Genomic DNA, 16,851 nt, shown 5'->3' on the forward strand with positions numbered 1-16,851 from the left:
TACCAAATGGGTAAAACCTTTTTATCTCATATTAATTTTAGTGTATTTCCTTCTTAGCAAGTTTGATGAGGAATTCTGAAAGCTGGCTTTCCTTTATTGAAGGCTTTGTGCTTGTTTTAGGAATGTAAGGCTAGTGAGTTAGCTTTAGAGAGTTAACAGGTGTATACTTATCAAATGATTAGAGCACACTGCTCTTCACACTGTAGAAATTCAGATATATGGCTTAGACATTTGTGTATTTAATGATATTTCCATATCCTGTTCTAGCTGTCATAGAGATCTAGGGGAACTGGCACATATAGACTTCCAAAGATCACGCTGTGAATTCCTGCATGAAGTGTTCTAAGATAACTATTAATCTCACCTAAAGATGTCAAATATTTTTTCTTAAGTGTCTGATCCTTAGTTTTGCAGATCTTGGTGCAAAATGCCAGTTACTTAGAGGTCAACAAAATAACCAAGGCAAAATCAGCATTCTTCTTTTCAATCACACCACTCTAAGTCTTGCACAGGTTCATAAATTATTTTTTGTTCTCAGAAGAGCCAATTAGACATTGGTTTAAGCTTGCATGACATGAAAACACTTCAAAAATCTTATCAGATTTCTGTGAAATCTGTTTGTTTACAGTTGCTGATGCATAGGATGTAGGTGAAGATTAACAGAAGTGTCTAGTATTATGTTTCAGACCCTTTTACCTGCTTTGCTGTTCCTACAGAAGACGCAGCAGGCATGCTGAACAAGCAGAACAGTTTAAAAATTCATTTACATGTAAAAACAAACAAATTACTCTAACTTACAGAAAGCAAAATCATGAAGTTCAAGTTTTAGACTTTCAACTTCTGCACTTGTATCTGAAGAGCTTCAGCTGTTCTGAGTGTTTTTGGTTTCCTGCAGTTTTTGGGTGGATTAGAGCATCTCACTAAAGTCCTTCACATTTGCTTCAGCAGAGATTCTGAGTTGGCATCTGAGAGCCAGTTTAGATAGAAGACATAAAATAGCTACTGCTTCCTACCTACCTGTTCTCCTGGTTCATTAGTTTGCTTATATGAACTGTAGGACCTACATTTCCTCTTTAAGGTTAGTGCAAAGTATCTTCAGTGTAAAAGTAAGGTGGTGCTTCAGCAGTGTTGCTGTTGTTTATAATAGTAAAGCTTCTATATTTAAAAATTGGGATATTTGAACTGTTTACAGTATCTTGTGTAGAATCCAGTTACTAAAGAACAGCTGTTAGTTTCACCTGCAGCCCTTTATTAGCAATTTCAATTAAATAAATGAGCCAGTTTCATCCAGTTCCCTGTCTCCTCTCCCCCCCAGGATGGGCATCTTCTCCCATCTCATCTTTGCTCATCTTATGATCTCTGCTTTTGCTCATCTTTGGGATGACAGATTTGATGGATGCACAAGAAGTTCAGAGTTGTTACCAGGCTTTAAGATTTTGTATTTTTTGTTTGTTTGTTTATAAATGATCCCTTGTATTTATTGTGCTGTTGGTGAAGGAGCTCAGTCCTTTGCAGGACCTTAGGAGCTTGGGGTGTTCTTGTTTTCATTCCCTTTCTCACAGGCAACATAGAGCTCTGAAATATTTTTGTAGTTTGTTGTGTGTTGATCTTGGGTTTGTAATGTATGACATTTTCTCAGCTAGGGAGATGGGCCACACTACAAAGGAACAAGTGTGTTACAGGTGAGACCCAGAGTAAGGATCTAATGAGTAAGTGTGGCCAGTTCTGTGCTGTCTGTGTCCTGCTGCTGGAAGGGGATGTGGTGTGGAAATAAGCAAATGAAGATAGTGTAGCTTGGAAGGATAACAGTGGAGTAGAATGCCTTGTACAAGGCTTTTTTATGTTCAAAGCCCTGAAAATTCTCTGCTGTGCGTTCAAGTCTTGTTTTTTAAAACCTCTAGGATTACAGCCATCAATGTAAATTTGTATGTTCTATGTTACAGTGTTCTGAAAAATCGCAATTGCTTTTTTGCACTCAAATAACATTCTCAGTTTGCAGACTGCTAGAATGTCCCCAGGTACTAGTCATCTGGGGAAATCCCCAGACTTACTTTTTTTTTTTCCTGCCCTTGACATCTGAAAGCTCTGAAGACATTAATGAACTGGCCCTCATTAGGGCCACAGAAAAATCAAGTGATGTGTGAAAAACTAGTTTTGAAGTCTGTGACACAGCAAAGTACTGAACTTGGGTAATCTAAATCTCAATCTAGTGACTAGAAGATTAAATTATGCTTGCTGAATAAGGTCTGGAATGGAATGCTATGTGAAGATTAAACTAAAAATAAAGTTTCAACTTCTTTAACAATTAGTTTATGTCTAAACCATTTCAAAACTCAGAGTTATCTGTATCATAATTTGAACTTCGTTCTGTGAAAGGTGCAATTCAGGAAGCAAACCTCTCCAGGGATGCTCCTGTAGAAAAGCATACAGGTTTTCGTGTTGTTCCCCCCCCCCCGTGTTTTTTGAACAATGAAATAATTATCTTTTTGTCATTAAATAAAAGAATAAAAGGAAAATAATACAATAAAAATTTTAAAAAACACTCCTCAGAGTACTCGGTGGGGAGACCATCAGTTATATTTAAGATAATTGTGGGAGGTGGTAGAAGAGGTTTAAAAGATAAAAAGCTTCTGCCCATTTTCTCAGACTTCCTCCTGACTGCTGATGACAGCTGCTTCATTGAGATTATTGGTTGTAGCTTTTATTGTAAGAGGTTTAAAGCTATTTATAAATGATGTATGAACAAACCAAATGGTAGAATGCTTCGTTAACAGACAGACTTAGAGAAATAGACTGACTTTCTAAACTTATGGTACTTAAAGCAAAACTTTAATGAAAATGTGTGCAACACATTCCTTTCATCCTTCTGTTTTTAAATTGCACCTCTATACTCCTATGGGTGTGATTTCAATGGGAAACTTTGCACAAAAATAATGGGGAATAGGTCATGTGCCAGGAATCTCCAAATTCCTTGGATATTTTTAAAAAATTAGGATTACTTATCAATTTAGTTTCATTTTACTGTACCTTGTACTTGAACTGGAAATTCCTGTACTTTTTGGTTAGGTGGTGGAGACAAGAACAACACACAGCCTCAAAAGGATCATGGTGCTACTTATCTCTGGCAGCAATGCTGTCTTTATATGTGGACTGTTAAGTTAAGGTTGTGGGGTTTTTTTATTCACACATTACTTTCCTTTGTATATGTTTGTGTCTTTGTGATCTTGGTCATCTGTAATTCTATACCTTCATGAGACTTAGATCTTTTCTACAGTTGAGTGAAACATAAATCTTTTTATGCAGATGTAAATTCCTGGGTGCAATAATGTTTTTTTGCTTCACTTACAAATCCCTTGGATTCATAAAATGTGAATTCTCCATCAGCAGTTAACCATGTTGGCTCACTGTAGGGTGCCTTCCTTTTAGTAGGCTGGAAGGGTCTATTAGGATTAGATTTAGGTCTATCTTCTAAATGGTAAGTAACTCTTTGCCAGATTATTTGTATCTTTAATTTCATGTCCCTGATAAATGCATAGGGTGCAATTAGCTGGGGGTTTGTTGTTATTTTTTTGTTGCTGCTGCATTCTGAAATGCATGTAACTCCCGTTTTTCCTTTCCAATCCTGTCCCCCTAGCCTCTTAAAAAACATAAAAACACCCCAGACAAAAAGTCTAAACTCTCAGGAAGATAAAAAGGACTTTAGATTTGGGATGAATCTTAGAAAAACTTATTCTCAGTATCTTCTTTATTGAAGATATGTGCAATCACCTGTACTGTATCATCTCCTATTTGCCTACTGCTGCACAGGTTCACTGATGTGGAAATGTCTGATGGAAAAGAAATTCAAGATAGTTGTCTTTTTACTGCATTGAAAAATACCTAGACTTTTACAAGGCTTTCAGAAAATTATTTGCAGTTCATTTAGAGAAGCTGGCTGAGCTATCAATAGATAAGTCAGGTCTTTTCTTGTCTGAGGTATCCTTGAAAGTAAAGAATGCAAAAGGCTGAATTTTCTACTTGAATTTAACAGCTGCAGTTGTTCCGGAGTGAGCACTGAAAAAAACTACTGCATGTTTTTCTCCAGATCTTCTTTGCTGAAATAATAATGAGGGCTGCTGAGGGCATTTATTTCTGATAATATAAAATGATAATTTTAGTTTCAAGGTAACAAGCTGTGTTAGGGATCACTTTCTCATCTGAGCTTTCCTTAGTTACTCTGCCATAGAAATAACAATATTTTAAACTTTGGAGACTTAGGGGTAGATTAGATCTTGCTGTTCTACTTCTATGAGTAGTAATCGGCTCCTATATTCCTTGTGGCCCTGGAGGGAAGGGGGCATCTTAAACTCTGAGCCTAAAAGTTGTGTGTATCCAGTGGTTAACCTCACAGAGGGAAAGAAAATGTATGTATGTGTTTGTGTTGGCCTGTATCTTAGAAACTGTGCACCCCTTCCAAGTAGATGGTTGGTTGTTCAAACTTGAGAGCCTTTGTGTTGTCAGAAAGGGAAGCTTGGAGTTTGATCACTTGAATACATTATTTCTCATTTCTAAATGTGAAAGGCATAAATGGTGAAGCTTTCTAATTAATTCAGGCTAATCCCAGGTAGATTGTATGTCCATTTTTTAAGCTGTATGGATTAATCCTTGCACTCTGTGCATCTATAGAAGATTAAAGCTCTGGCCCAGACTTCACCTTTAGCAGGGCATGACGAAGGCTGTTTCATCTGGGTGTGGTTTTATTATTTCAAGCAATTCTCCAAATGCTTTTCTGGGTTAAAGATGAGTGTGTTTTGTCTAGAGTTTGCAATGTGGAAATCACTTGGTTTTTTATTTTGTGGGTTTCTCTGAAAAAAAAAATATCCATCTGAGTTCAGCTTGAGATACGATCTCTCCAAAAGGAGGGTCAAGTGGGGAGTGTATGGTATGAATTATGCATTTCCATAACATTTTTGTCTTAGGTTAGACAAGGGCTAAATATGCTTCAGATTGCTCAAAGAGCTCTCACTTTTGGGCCACAAGGGCTTCACAGAATTCCAGAAAAAAAAAAAAATAGACTCTTTATCATGGAAAACTATTAAAAATTTGGAGTATAATCATAATTTGAATCTCTTTGAGCAAATGGGATGGCTTGAAGGATGGAATGTAGCAATGTAATAGTTCACCTGACACTTTTCTCTCAGTAACAGTCCTGACAACGGTGTGCTTAATCTGCTTTGCAGATTATAATGTTAAATTAACCAACACTGACATTAGAGTTTGCAGACATGATTCATGTTGGTGGGAAAAGGAAGGATGAGTAGATCCAGTAAAAAATTGACACTATGCCTCTTTGGTCTATGTGATGTCCTTCAACTATAGAGTTACTTCCATTATTGTGGAATGGAGTAATGATAGTATGTTTTTGGGCTCTTCTGTTGGGCCATTTAGTCATATTTGTTCTCAGTTTTTGGTGGTTTTCATTTGTTGTTTTTGCTTCCTCCTCCACTTCCTGCTCTTTGTTTCCTAGCTGCACAATATTTAATGTTTCTTAAAGTTTAGGGCAGCTTTGATTGGCATAGTCAATGCAGAGTGCTAACAAAGTTAGAGAAGTTTGGGAATGGTAATGAAAAAACTGCGGGTGAACAATTTTCTGTTACATTTGGTGGCTTACAGTTAATTTTCTCACTGAGAAAATAACTTAAAATAACTATAAATAACTATTAATTCTTTTTAGAAATTAGACATAATCAAGTGTTTTGGAAAATCTCTAGAGGTATGGGGGAGAAGGGATGTTCTGCACTACTTTTTTCTTCTCTTTGTTTGTATAAAGTTAATGTAATGACAACTTCCACTTCTGGGTTTATAATCAATGGAAGAAGATAGTAACGTGCCCTTCACTTCCCTCAAAGTGCAGTTATCATTCAGTGTTTTTCATGGTTATTTCAGTGTCTATTCTCTCATGTTTGTGCTTTTCAAAATATGAATGAGAGTAACATAGACTATGAGAAATAAGACTGATTATTTAAAGAATCACTCATGATAAAATAACATGTATCTTTCTGGGAATTTGTGTTCCAGTAGATTAGCATTATTGATCATTCTCTCCTCACGTACTCAGCAGATGATTTTAGAAATCTGAAGCTATTATTCTTTTACTGTCTAATGTAATTACCAGTACAAAGAATAAACTAATTAGAAGACAACAAGAATGCATCCTAATTGTTTTAATAAATTACGTCAATGCTTTATGCTTGCAGTCAGGTTTAGTAAGAAATCATTTGACAAAGTGACAGCTTGTCTTATAGTGCTAGCAAATATAACTTCAGTTTTCTCTGACTGAACCTTATTGAAAGTAGACTTGAAACCCTCTATTAGAAGGTCTGGACTCTTTGCATGCATTGCAGATGATTAAAATTCTTTTTCCATCAACTACTGGTAGTGCCAGTAAACTGTTCTGTGTTTTGTTGTTAGAGAAACCAGGTGACTTGCTAACTTAACCTATGCAGTTCTTAAATGGTCGTTCAAGCACCAGACCAGTTCTAAAAGATTTAGTAATGAAATATTTCATGCTAGCCTAGCCTATCCACTGAGTCTTTTCCAAGACATGTAACTGTACCTGGGGTAAAGTGCCCTTGGATAGTGTGCAGGTGTTTAATCTCTGTTCAGCTGTTTCTCATCCTTTTCATAGATTAGAGTTGTTCTAGTCTGGTCTGCAGGACTGTACAGTTGAATCTCTGTAATAATCTTGTGCATGCTTTTGATCCTGATGAAAAACTGTTATGTGCCTGATGACTGGAATGGCACTGCTGAACGCATGAGTATACATTACCATGCAAGGATCCCAAAGTGCCTACAGACCTGCCAGGCTGTATGTAATTAATCCAGGACTGAGCTCTTTGCTTAATATTAATAAGATCATGCTTGTGGCAACGTGTGAGAATGACCAACACACTTAAAAACCATATGAAACAGAGCAGTTCATAGTGAGGGTGGAGTTGGGGAAAGCTGATGTCTAATGGATTTTAAGGATATTCTATTCAACACCTCATGTTACAAATTTCTCTCCCCTGTATAACACCCTTTCATCTGATGAGGTTTTCAATTTATTTCCTTTTGCTGACAAAATATTTCTGGCCACTTAAATGTAATAGGTGATATATCTCTTTCTCCAGAAAGAAAATGGAATATTCAGGTCTCACTAAACTGATCTCTACATTCACTCTTAATTAGATCAAGTATTGAAGGTGGCAGTACTTTTTTGTGTTATTATGTCTCCAGGTCAGAGATCAGTGTCTGCATGATCTATGATTGTTAGCAATAATGGGCTATTTTACTGTTAATTGTTGGTAACATAGGGTAACAAGAACTCAGACTATTAAGTGCTTTGCTCTACAATTTAGTAACCTTTCCCTAGACTTCTGTTCTTCCATTATTATTTTTTTTAATAAAATACAAGATACAGGTAGAATTATTTCAGCCATGCCTGAGCTGCTTATGTTTAATAAATATGCAATAAATAGTTTAGAGTTTGGTGCTTGCCCACCTGAGAAGGGCTGGATTGCCTTACTGGATTTGTGCAAAATTGAGGGAGACAGAGTAGGGACTGGTAAGAGTAGCAGTAAACAGAGAATACAAGGAGACTTTTAAGACTGCCTAACTTCTCTCTAAACATTGTGTTCAAACTTTACACTTTGCAGTTAGAAGGCCTGTCTTGACTAACCAGCAAAACAGCTTTTAAATAGACTTTTCAAAGTTAGAATGATGGTAAGGTGGTGAAAGTTTAAATGGCAATGAGTCAAAGTAGAAATAGTTATAGATGCAGTTGTCCTGCACCAGGTTAAGTCCATGCATTAGCTATGAGGCACTGTTTTATGTAGGAGGGATGTAAAAGGGAAACAATTTTAATAATTCAGTAAAAACAATAGCAGGCAAAGCTACTGCCATCCTTCTGATGGCTAGATGAAATTGCACTGGGTTACTGTCTGTCTCCATAAGCTGTGTGGCATCCTGCTATTAAGTAGTCTTTCCAACTGCGTGTATGAAGAAATACCTTGTTCTTCATTTGCTTCATCTAAAATTCAAATGGTAACACAGTGTGCAACTGTGTTAGAAGTACTTAGACAAATTAAATGATTCAGTATGGTATTTTAGGAGAATATAATTTCCATGTGGGGATTCATTCTTATCTGGCAAAAAAGACTGGCTGCTTTTTGAGTAGCATTCACATTGTGGGGTTTGCTTTATTGTTAATCCAAACTCAAAGCATGGACCTGTTACTGAGCTCCTAAATGCTTACTTAATGTTACAGATTTTTAATATACATGCAGATACTAATCTGTCTACTTTGTTCTGATCTTCTTTGCGTAGAGGTTACTGTGAGCTCTGCTGGAGCAATTCTTGTATTGATGCAGTTTTGAACCATGATTTTGTTTGTGATTTGTACCTAGTTGCCCCTCTAGTACCATTGTGGTTTGTAACATAATAATGCATGTAGGGCATTTTAAAATATACATGTGATAGGTATGATACCTGGAATATACCTGTGAATATTTATCGAAAAGAATTATTTATTCCTTGAAAAGTTTGAGTCTATTTCCAGTAATGAAGCAGGCCTTTGATAATCTTTACTAATATGGTATTTAGGCTGTATATTCTAGCTCATATATATATTTATAACTGTGTGTATATATGTAATATGTGTATATATAATATATATATTATATATATAATGTTTGCAACTAGCATTGACTAGTCAAGTGAACTTGTATCTAGGTTTGAAGCAAATTCTGTGGATGGTTTCCAGCAAGTCACTGCCTCACTCTTCTGGGTGGGTAAACGTAGGTTGTTAACAACAGTTCTACAGGAAGGCTGCAGAGAGCTGCTGGTAAAAGAACTTTCTGCTTTGTTTGTATTTTCTGCCTAACCTTGAGAACCTCAGATGTCATTCTTTTATTCCATTCTTTTTGGACAAATCTGGGCTGCTCTGAACAGAAGCTTTGCCACTGTTTCCAGGAGATCTGCAATTCATTGTCATGTGTGGTTTAGTTAATGAATTTAGATTGCAGAACACTGTTTTCTGCTTTTATTTTTGTGGTGTTGTTGTTTGTTTACTTTTCAATTATGAGGCAAATAAGGAAAAAATAGTTTAATGCTGCATAAGACAGCTCTCAATCTGAAGGTTTTTGCAGGCATGCAGGGAGGTGATCAGTACAATCACATCTGCCAACAACCTGTTGTAAATCCTTTTATAGGCTCTTAGAAAGTTAGTGCATAATTAACCTTTGCTTGAGATTATTCTCTTAACCAGAGACAAAACCTCCCCAGATGTGCATGAAAAATATAATGGACATTTCTAGTAGATACTTATTTGCTGAATGTTTTATGGCTTATTCCAAAGTGAAATTGAAAACAGTCAGGGCAGCAGTGTCCTGCTCTGGGAGGGAACTGGTGGATCAGTGTGTTTGAGACTTTGGCCTTTCTGTACAGACTTAGATTTTACATGCAGCCAAAAGTGTGTTTGCTACTTTATAGTGTGTAGCAAAATACAATCCAAAATCTCTGGTGTTGCCAAGACTTGCTCTTAGCTAAAGAAAAGTTTGTTCAGGAAGGAATGCCATCCAGAGGGACCTTGACAGGCTTGAGGGTGTGTTCAGGCCAACCTCATGAAGTTCAATAAGGCTAAGTGCAAGGTTCTACACCTGTGTTGGGGCAATCCCAAGCACAAATACAGGTTGCATGGAGAATGGATTGAGAACAGCCTTGAGGAGAAGGACCTGAGGGTGTTGGTTGATGAAAAGCTCAACATGAGCTGGCAAAGTGCAGTTGCAGCCCAGAAAGCCAACAGCATCCTGGGCTGCATCAAAAGAAGTGTGGCCAGCAGGTCGAGGGAGGTCATTCTGCCCCTCTGTTCCTCACTCCTGAGACCCCATCTGGAGCACTGTGTCCAGTTCTGAAGCCCTCAATACAGGAAAGACATAGTGCTCTTGGAGTGAGTCCAGAGGAGGGCCAAGAAGATGATCTGAGGGCTGGAACAGCTCTGGAGACAGGCTGAGAGAGTTGGGGCTGTTCAGTCTGGAGAAGAGAATGCTCCAAGGAGACCTCATAGCAGCCTTCCAGTACCTGAAGGGGACCTAAAGGAAAGCTGGAAAGGGACTTTTTACAAGATTGTGCAGTGATAGGACAAGGGGTAATGGTTTTTAGCTGGAAATGGGTAGATTGAAGTTAGAAATTCTTTAGTGTGAGTGTGGTGAGACAGGGGAACATGTTGCTCAGGGAGGCTGTGGCTGCTCCATCCCTGGGAGTGTTCAAGGCCAGATTGGATGGGGCTTTGAGCAACCTGGTCTAGTGGGAGGTGTCCCGTCCCATGCAGGGGGGCTGGAACTAGGTGATCTTAAAGGCCCGTCCTCTTCCAACCCTGTGATTCTGTGATTCTACAAAAAAACCCCCAACAAAACAACCCACAATGAAATTCGAAATCTATTTGGTAGTTCCAGGAATGAGCTTAGAGTAGTTGATGTGGGACCACATGCTGACATAAGCTGTGTGTCTGTGGGGTTATCAGCTCAAGTTATTAACTGAACACATCAGTTGTTTGGGCAAATACTTGTTGAAACAAAGATTTTGTTAGGCTTAGCCTGGTTCCTTTTAGCTGGTTTTGATCTGAGCTTGTGCACTGAATGCCAGCAGCACTTTCAGGTGATATTAATATGTGGCCCAGTACTCATAGAAGAGTCCAGAAGAAAATGCCTCTGAAGTTTTTGCTTTATTTGGCCAGGATTCTGGGCATTAATCTTGTTATAAAATTCACATTTTTTCTGCTAGCTGAGCTATAGTGGGTACTTATTTATCTTAATGAGCTAGACTCAGCAGGGCTCTTGGGAGCTGTATATTCAAAGTTTAGCCTACAAATGCATGGGTGGGAAGCTGCATTGATTGCATAAACTCAGGGTTATATTGTGGGGTTAGTTTGATTTTGGGAATGTTTTTATTTTGGTGGTTGTGCTTTTGTGTCATCTTGTAAAGAAGATGGCTAAAGATGGCAAGAGAATATGTAGAGGAACTATTTTAAAGGGTGTGAATGGAATTCCAAGCATTGCACATTAGAAGCAAGGCCTGTCTCCAAAGCTGGAGGAAGATGAGAAAAAGGGACATGGATGTGACTCAAGATGATGAATCTTTCATGGTTTTTATTTTTCTTGTTTTATGATGTTTCCTGGCTGTTGGGCTTGCAGCAAATCTGGGGATACAAGTCTCCTTTAGTTGTCTGTCTACATTTTGGAGAAAATGTTCATCCCCAAGTACAGTCTCCTTGTAAATGCTGTGGTTGGATACACTGTCTATTAGAAAAATCGTGGCTTGGGAAGTGCCTTACTGTGAGCAAGAGGAAAGCTGATTCTTTTCACAGGCCAAGCTTTACGTCATTCTCACAAATGAATGCTGGAAATTCAGTGGGCTTTTTTTGTGTTGTTGGCTTTTCTTTACATAAACTTCTGAAATGCAAGAATTTTAAATGGAAATGTAAAATAGCTGTGCCATGATGAAGGCAAGGATCAGACCAGGTCATGATCCTTCTAATTTGTAGTGACAGTTTTTGCAAGTTGCTGAGTTCTCTTCCAGTACTGTTCAGCACAAGCTGAATACCTTAAGCAGTGCACAGTTGAACATTGCAGTAACTCCCCACTTTGTCTTCAAGAGTTCTTTGTCTTTTTAAAAATTAAAAAAAAAACAAAAACAAGCAAAAACCTGGGAGGGGGGGGAAGGTAATACTGGAAGAACTGCTAAGGCAGAAGACATTTTTTGCTTTTGTCCTGCAGACCTTGCTAAGTCTCAGTTGCAAAGGTTCTGGACACAATGTCTCCCAAAACTGCAGTCTTTTGATATCCTCATCCTTTCGACATTCCCTAAACACTCAGTTTGAAAAGGCTTTGTATTTTCCTCAAGAATCAGAATTTTAGGATGGTTTCATAGTGACTATATAGTCATCATGATATAAGAAGACCTGTCTTGAAGCATGACAATAAACTATTATGAGGCTCTTCCAAATGGTTTTGAAATTTCTGTATCTCCCAGCTTTCCTAAATTTTACCCAGATGTCTGATAAACACAACATTTCAAGTAGTATACTAGACTTGGCAGACACTAAATTCAGCGGAATGTAAATTACTTTCAATGTGTTTATATATCCTCTTGGCATTTTTCTCCTTCTGTAGACTCAGCACACTTTGTTACCCCAGTGAGTCCCATTTGTGAATAGGCTGGAATTCAACTGCATGACACCTTGCTTAAAAAATTTTAAGGATCTCTCTAGAATCTTTTGATATTACGGAAATTGCTTGCTACATTATTTCTTTATGATTTTCTCACTTGATTGTGTATCATAGTTGTTTTTTTAATGTCACTAAACTATGGCAGTAACTGTTAAATAAAGCATCTATCCCAAAGCCTACTTCAGCAGAAGTTGTACTTAAATGACTTATATTAGCAGCTGCCACTTTAAGGCTTGTGCATAAGGATTAAAAAAACCCAACAAACTTCATCTAAGCTCATCTCACTCCCACACACTGGTAGAAATTTACAAATGTATGAATTTCTCAGTGTATTTTAATTTTTTCATGTTAAGTGTCATGGGTTTGACAAGCCACATTCTCATAAATTTTATTGCTGTAGGACTGAGTAATTAAGCTGCAAACCAGGACCCACTTTGAGAGCTGCCCTACAGACCTACAGAGAAAAAGCTCTCTGGTTCAAAGAGTTTAAGGCCCCTGTGAGGAAGACTGGAAACAATTAGTAGGGACAAATAGGTCGGAGTATGGAAGCAGAGCAGTGAGTGTTGGCAGTTTTCTGAAAGGCCCAAACTCTTCTCTACTGCTACACTTTTTTAAGGTAGAACATGTAGGTAAAGTGAACTTTCAGGACACTGAAGAGGAGATTTTATATAGATTTTTTAGTGCTATTAAGCAGCTTAATCCCTGAATTTCTTGTTTGCTTGGACAGTCTGCTGCTATTTCTCTCTTTTAGTGACTTGTGGACATCACTTGAACAGAAATGAAGGTTAAATGCTGTCTGACTAGCTTAACTAATACAGACCCATTAGCTTTTACTGATGTCTTTGATTAGCCTTTGGTTTAGCAATTACAGAAAAATGTTAATTGTTCCCATTTCACATTAGAGTAAAAGCAATTTCAAGTGGTGTCTGCTTGCTAGGGCTGCATTAGAAGGATCTACTTTTGCCTGTCTTCATAAGAAAGCAAACTCTGTGACTAACAGAGTGAGTAAAGCATACAGGGGGACTACTGCTGTAAGCAGGCTTTGGGTTTCGATTTTTCTCAGAGCAAACTACAATTGTCAGCCTTTTCTCAGGAATGAAACACTGAAAGATCTCAATTGCTGCATTTTAACCTTTTAGTCGATTCTGTGCCTATAGGTGATGGACTGAATAAATGTCCTAGATGGGTTGGATAATTTGTTTCCTCTCTTCTCACAGGTAGGAATATCTAATAGGGTGGGGAGCAGGGCATGGCAAAGATACTGGTGGCATTTTGATTGAAATTTTTGATGCAAGATGTAGTACTAAATTAGTGACAAGTTAAAAACTGAAATTTGTTATAAAATACTTCATAAATCAGTAAAAAGAAAAATCATCTCTGGCTGGTAGTGTGAAAGGGCTTCAGGACAGCTCTTAGCCTTCAGGCTTCCCATACTTCTGTATGTGTTTCTCAGTGTTGTGTGGAGCTGGATTCATTCTTGCTGGAACTTAGTAAAGTAGGAAGCACCAGTGTCAGAATTAACTAATATCTGTCCACATGGAAATTCAGTTATCCCAGACATGGAATATCTCTTATATACATCAATGGCAAGAGTATAAATCTTCATGTTATGGATGTGTCCAAGAATGAAAATATAGATGTAAATTTTTAAAACCTTCAGGAGTTCAAACACACAAATCCCTCTTCTTACTGCTTTTTAAAAAATGATGGAATATGATTAGTCCCATTGTGTGGACATGCTTATGTAACAGTTTATAAATATATATTAAACCCTTCCTAAAGAAGGTAATCTTCCTTCCAGTGGTTCTAGTAATTTACTGAGATGACAAATTTAGGAAAAAACCCCACACTGTCATAAATGAATGTTTCCCTCTCTCTTAATATTTCAAATGCCAATTCCATCTAAAAACTTCCTGATAGCTATATCAAATTTGTACTTTCTGCTTTGATTTTATTGTAGTTTTTCTTTGAGCCCTCTTCATCCTTGAAGAGATGGGGTAATTAATGATAATTGCTAATTTATTGTTTCAGGTTATAATGAATACCCCACCAAAATAATCAAGTTTATTGCTGTTCCTTGTTTAAAAGGATATCCTGGGTTCTGCCTGTAAACCTGAGCCTATACTTTTGGGTTTTAAATCCTATGTTCTTAATTCCAAACAATAAAAATGGGGGGTCTTGAAGACACACAACAGAAGACAAATTAATGAAACTGAGAACTGATGGAATTTTAATGTAATGAGTTGAAATCCTGCCTGTAACCTTTGACAGTTATTTTTAAGTGCCTTTCATGCATTTATCTGCTTTAGTCTTAAATAATGAATCTGAGACATACTCTGAGGAACAAACGTGTGTGATGTCAAGGAAGGTCAAATAACTGAAATATAAGTATAGTTCCAAAATATACCTGAAATATGTTCAAATATAAAGCTTCTTAATCAGTGGATGGCTAGACTTTGTTAAATGTTTATCTCTGTCAGTCTCTTTCAAGTGTTGCCTTGAAAACTAGTGTTTATACAAACAAGATAGATATATATTTGTATATATATCACATCTAAGTTGGCCTTTAAAATTGCCTTTATACTGTCAAATTGATTAGCTGGATACAGAGGAGAAAGTTTTTAGTGGGATTAATAAGGAAGACAAAATATTTTTGTTTCCTTTTATGTGATGAGGAGGAATTTTTTTAATTTATTGAAATTTCTTTTAAGAGCTTGGATTTTATAATTAAGATGACTTCTGAAAGAGCAGTGTTAAATCAGCTAGCCATGAATGGAAAAAAAGGTCAAACTATTCATTCCTGGAGCACCAGTGAAAGCAGTAATGGATATTTCATAGCTTAAGTGAAGTTGGTCTGAATGCTTGTGGCAATGTGTTTTATCCTTCAGTGTTCTATCAGCTGTAGGCTTTAAGTTTCGTAACAAAGGTAGGCTTTGCTATCATTTGAAAGGGTAAAAAATGTCCACAGTAATCTCTCTAGAGACCTGGTACCCTGTAAAATAATCCCCTTCTGTTTAAATGGCTTTATTTGATGTCCCCTTCTAGTTGAGAAAAAGAGAGCCAGCAGCTATCTTCTTTTCCTTGTTCTTGGCAATGGTGAACACTAAAAGCTACATGTGAATCCTTAGTGTTGGGCCATGGAGACTCTTCAGGACTGGGCATATGGACTATTCTGTGTTCATAGAATATTAAGGACAGGAGAATTGATTCTTGCTTGGTCCTCAGCCACTAATACAGTTAAATGCTTAAATTATCAAAAAGTAAAAGTAGGAGTCAAAACCAAGCTAACAATTGCTCTAACTGTTAATGCTGTCAAAAGTAATGTTAAAGATGTGCTTCTGCAGAAACCTCTCAGTCTCAAGGTGTTTGTCCTAGTGTTTTGACCTTCCTTTAAGGTTTGCAACTAGGATGATCGATTGTTGCTGCTTCTCTCCAGACTTGGCTGCCCAGAACTATTACTAAATATGAATTAGTTAATTATATTTTTTTTCCTTGGAGGTACTTTTATTACCTTCTCAATCTAAGGATGATAATTTTTTTAATTTTTTTTTTTTTAGTGCAGAACATGGTTTAGATGTGGTGCCCAGAAACTGCTGAAACTTGTCAACTGAGGATGTTGTGCTGTGAATGTTCCCAGTGGCTGAAGTTAGGGTTGTCCCAAGTGGTCTTTTCAAGGCATTTTTTGTAGTTCTCCAAAACTGAACTATGGTTATCAACTTCCATCTGACACTTCTAATTTAGGTACCAGTACTAGGGGGATTGCTGTCAGTCAAGTACATTTTTAAGGAGTCCTTATGTTTTAAAATACTGTGTCCTTACCAAGCAGAATTTGTACTTTCTCCAGCCTTTCTTTCCTATATTCCTAACCTAATGTTGTGCAGGTTGCTCTTAACACTTCATTTATATTTAAGAAAGGTGTTTTGGAAGGATGCAAAATGAAGTATGAATTCTCCATCTTTCTAATTCAACAAGAGTTGACCTCAAACTTTGGAATTACATTTCTGGAACAAATATTTCCTCTTTATAGATGCTCATGGTACTTTTATGAAACCGAAAGGGTTTTATTGGATGACAGCAAATCATATTGATGGCAACAAAACAGCAGACCACTTACTGATGAGGAAATGACCGTCCCACAAACTGCACACCTGGGTAGAGGGATTTAATAGAATCAGCAATCTCTTACTTGGAGCACTTTCCAGTATTGCTGAATACTCTTTAGAGTGACGAAATGCCATGTCAGTTTAATTCTGTTCATGGTGGCTTTTTACTTCTGCTTAAATAAATCTTCCTGTCACTAACTTACAGTAACAGTGTGGGTTTTTGCATGTACTTGTCTACTAAACATTGGCATATTTCTTACTTTGGGCTTGTGTTTCCTAATAATTCATTATCAAAACACATTTGGAAATGGGACTGTTGAATTATTTGGCTAGAATGCAGTCGTAGGTTTGGCCTTACTCATGACCTTCACCAAATAATAAGAGGCAGCTGCATACATCTTGTGCATGACAGGAATGTTTAATCTCCATTCTCCTATAATACACTAGTGTAATTGAGAGTGAAATGCATAGGGTCATAATGTCCCTTCCTTACACACTGCAAA

At 37.3% G+C, this 16,851-nt stretch overlaps 1 protein-coding gene across 2 annotated transcripts in view; it reads left to right on the forward strand.

The window, feature by feature from the left end:
• Positions 1–16,851, forward strand: part of FHIT (fragile histidine triad diadenosine triphosphatase) — a 558,573-nt gene that overhangs the window by 81,283 nt on the left and 460,439 nt on the right. The gene's annotated exons all lie outside the window — the stretch shown is intronic.

Source organism: Apus apus, chromosome 9, assembly GCF_020740795.1.
Source record: "Apus apus isolate bApuApu2 chromosome 9, bApuApu2.pri.cur, whole genome shotgun sequence".
Taxonomy (NCBI): Eukaryota; Metazoa; Chordata; class Aves; order Apodiformes; family Apodidae; genus Apus; species Apus apus.